This window comes from Dendrobates tinctorius, unplaced genomic scaffold (genome assembly GCF_039654945.1).
Source record: "Dendrobates tinctorius isolate UK_male_01 unplaced genomic scaffold, ASM3965494v1 ptg000064l, whole genome shotgun sequence".
NCBI lineage: Eukaryota > Metazoa > Chordata > Amphibia > Anura > Dendrobatidae > Dendrobates > Dendrobates tinctorius.
Genome location: NW_027361732.1, coordinates 6,324,012 through 6,328,169, shown reverse-complemented (window position 1 = coordinate 6,328,169; position 4,158 = coordinate 6,324,012). Strand labels below are relative to the sequence as shown.

Genomic DNA, 4,158 nt, shown 5'->3' with positions numbered 1-4,158 from the left:
ATGACGGAGTCTCGTTCGTTAACGGAATTAAGCTTGCAATGTGTGCATCTGTTCTGTAGCTGGCATGGTTGAGGTTTCCCAGGTGGAGTCGAATTTAACCGTAGGCTCCACTCCTGGTGGTGCCCTTCTGGACATTCCTTTAAGGTTCAGCTTTGCAACCATACTGCCCACGTAAAACAAACACTTTGCCTTCATGAACGCTGTTTGGAGGGTCATGACTCGTGGGAATAACGCCGCCCAATCAGTTAACCTGCTAGAGAGATCCTTCGTTGCTCCCAAGCATGACATCACACTCCCTAGGAAGAAGGTAATGCTACTGTGGCGACCGTACTCCTGGGGGCGACACAAGTGCACTGATGCCCAGCCACTGCTCGATGAATCTGCTGGTACATTGACCCAGACCACTACATTCCCCTCGCACGCTACACGACCTGAATCTGACCCTGATGAAACTCAGGTTACCCTTCCCATATACAGTTCCATCTTACACGGTGACAAAGAGGAAGCTGCAGATGAAAGTGCAGGTTCGGCCCACCCGCCATCAGACACACCACCGTACTATCAGGGGCCCTGTGCCAGTGCCGTCGCCAACGAGTGGGCCCCCCCTGCTTGCCCAGGATCACAGCACTTGCAAAGTTGAAATACTGTGCAGTGAGATGGAAGATGGGGACGACGAGGAGTCCAGACAAGTACAGGGATTCCCTAGCGAGGAGACTTATTTGATTGTTTTCAATGTTGGGACAGCAATTTTTGGGGAGCACTATACTCTGGAGAATGATAGATGGGGCCCACCATACACTGGAACATTCCAAAGGTGGACATCAGACACTGGAGCAGCATTTACAGGGCCCATTATACACTAGAGCATTAGAAATGGGGCCCATTATGTTTGGAGCATTATTTGGGCCCATAAGACAGTGGAGCTTCATCCATGGGGACCAACATATACTGTAGCATTATGTGGAGCTCATCATATACTGTTTCAAACATTATATGGGACCAAAGATTCTGTATGGAGAAATAGATGGGCCTCGTCATGAGATGTAAAAAGTGAGGTATTTTTCATTGTACTATACCGCTATTTCTCCGCCGTATCGGAGCATGATGAGTTGTGGTATGTGTTAAAGGGGCGCTCTTTCGCCCAGGGCACATGAAAACCTGGAGCCAGCCCTCCCCCCCCCCACAGTCTGTAGCCAAATAACCCCCATTTTTCAGTGCGTAACTTGTATTATGAAGTTAATTAAGGTTGACAAGCTTAAGTAAGAAGAATTGATGCTTTTGGCATTCAAATGGGCACTGTAGGTGTGTTTCCTGTCCTCCTCTCACTGCCGACTTTTATTCCCCATTGACTTCCATTGGGTTTCGTGTTTCGGGACGACCCCGACTTTTCCCTATAATTGGACGATCTTGCTCGACCCGACTTTTGGAAAAGTCGGGTTTCACGAAACGAAACGCGACCCTAAAAAACCAAAAGTCGCTCAACTCTAACCTGCAGCTTTGCTTACCATATTTAACCTGAAGCTTTGCTTACCAATATATTTAACTCAGACTAGCGATGCTGCATTTTAAATTGTGTATTTACCTGCGCAGGTGAATAAACATCATGAATTCACAGGTATACATGGGAAGTTTTTTATTTTATTGGAGTGTAAAAAACATAGTGCACTCGGTACTGGTATCAAATAAGGTTTTTTATTAACAAACACAAACGAACATTATTACACCATTTCATCTTGCCAGTGCACCCGTCCTACATCAGAAATAAAGTAGGCCGCAAATTGGTCCCTCATTTGGCCAACTTCAACGGATGACCTGAGAGGGTGCTGAGTGAATTCAGGCAATGGGTTAGGAGCATCATCGTACAGTTCAAAGGTCGGGTGCTCTTTAGCCATCACAAAATTATGTAGAACCACACATGCCTTCACCACCTCGTCGACTGTTTGAAGTTTAAGATTTATGGCTGTGCCGAGAATTCGCCATCTTGAGACAAGAATCCCAAAAGCACACTTAACAGTTCTTCTGGCCCTGGTCAGCCTGTAATTAAATATTTTTTTGGTGTGGTCCAAGTCCCGGCTGGAGTAGGGTTTCATTAAGTTTGCGCACATTTGAAAAGCCTCATCCCCAACCATTACAAAGGGCAGTGGCGGAGCTTCGGAGTGAGGAAGAGGCCGTGGTATAGGGAAATTAAATTGGTTGCCATACAACCTCCGGCCCCTCTGAGTTTTTAAAAGCCTGTGAGTCATTACCACGGCCAAATGCTCCAATGTCCACTGCTACAAACATACATCCGGCATCCGCAATGGCCATGAGTACTATTGAAAAGTACTTTTTGTAATTATAGTACTCAGATCCTGTTCTTTTGGGTTTGATGATCCGTATGTGTTTACCATCAACAGCTCCCAAACAGTTGGGGAAATTGCATACTGTCCATAATTTGTCAGCAATTTCTATCCACTTTTCAGCGGTGGGCAGGGGCATAAATTATGGACAAAGAACATTCCAGAGAGCCCGGCAGGTGTCCGCAACAATTCCAGACAAGGTAGAGATTCCAATACGGTACTGGAAGTGTAGTGAAGATAGGGTTTCCTCAGTCGCCAGGAATCTGTGAACAGAGAAAGAAGTAAAATTAATATTTCTGTATATTATTTTGTAAAACTATAAAATAAAATATTAGTACATTCAAGAAAACTAATTACCCAAGGTTTTGAATACTACATGTAAAAAAAACCCATCAGACCGCACCCCTTGGTTTTTAAATATTACGTACCGTAATGTCACCAGTAGCCGTTCCTCAGGAGGAATCGCACGACGGAGCAAATCCCTGAAGCTTTCTTGGGACATCCGGATATAATCTTTAAATTTCTCCGGGTTTGCCTGTAGCTCACTGTAGAGGGTGTGGTATGCCCCACGGCTCTCCCGGAGTTCAACAATCGGATGTATCCACATATGCCGCCGCTGCCGTCTTCGCTGCCTCTCTCTCTTCCTTTGTTCATGGCAAGCAACTGCATACGCCTGAGCCATCGCGATGTCCAAATCCAAGTTGAAGTGAAAACTCTTCCAGCGCAGATCCATGTTGACACGAGAAGAATCAAGCAAATCTGAAGAATACTGTAGACAGGGTCTATATATTAACATACCACACCAACATTGACGTCCCATTGGTCTTGTGTGTTGTTGAATTTTTTTTTGTTTTTTTTTTGGGTGTGGACCAAAAAATATGTAAAAAAACGCAAACGCACTAAAAACGCATACAAACGCATAAAAACCCTGCATTTTTTCCTGCATGCGCATAAAAATGATTGAAAAAAACGCAGCGTTTGTATGCATTTGTATGCGGGTTTTTTGCGCAAAAAACGCGCTGCAAAAAAAAAAGCAAGTGTGAAATTACCGTATATACTCGAATATAAGCCGAGATTTTCAGCCCGTTTTTTGGGGCTGAAAGTCCCCCTCTCGGCTTATATTCGAGTCATATACACCGGGGGGTCAGAGGGGGAGGGGGGGCGGGGGTGTCAGGTCATACTTACCCGTCCTGACGCTGTCTCTTGAGCCCCCAGCTTCTCCCCGTGCTCTCTCTTCCTGCCTTCAGCGGTCACGTGGTGCCGCTCATTAAAACTCATGAATATGCGCATATTCATGAGTTTTAATGAGCGGCACCACGTGACCGCTGAAGGCAGGAAGAGAGAGCGCGGAGAAGCTGGGGGCTCAAGACACAGCGTCAGGACGGGTAAGTATAGCGATACTCACCTGTCCTGCGTCCATGGCTGCTTGCTGCTGTCTGTCATCGGTCAGTGACTTCAGACAGCAGAGGGCGCGGTGACGTGATTAGTGCGCGCCGCGCCCCCTGCAGTCTGAACGTCACTGACTGATGACGTGGCAGAAAGCAGTGAGCAGCCATGGATGCAGGACAGGTGAGTATCTGACACCCAGCGACGGAGAGGTGAGTATGTCATTTTTTTTAATTTTTACATGCTGCAGCAGCGGCAGCACATGGGGAAATAATCTTAAGGAGTTTCTAATGGGGGCAGCACATGGGGGAATAATCTATGGAGCTTCTAATGGGGGCAGTATATGGGGGAACAATATGGAGCTTCTAATGGGGGCAGCATATGGGGGAACAATCTATGGAGCTTCTTATGGGGGCAGCATATGGGGGAATAA

At 46.5% G+C, this 4,158-nt stretch overlaps 1 long non-coding RNA gene across 1 annotated transcript; it reads right to left on the bottom strand.

The window, feature by feature from the left end:
* Positions 1-1,670: 1,670 nt before the first annotated feature.
* Positions 1,671-3,524, bottom strand: LOC141094601 (uncharacterized). The gene is made up of 2 exons (XR_012233115.1): positions 2,768-3,524; positions 1,671-2,602 (listed from the first exon to the last, which is right to left on the bottom strand). It is a non-coding gene; the product is annotated as an uncharacterized lncRNA (long non-coding RNA).
* Positions 3,525-4,158: the final 634 nt, after the last annotated feature.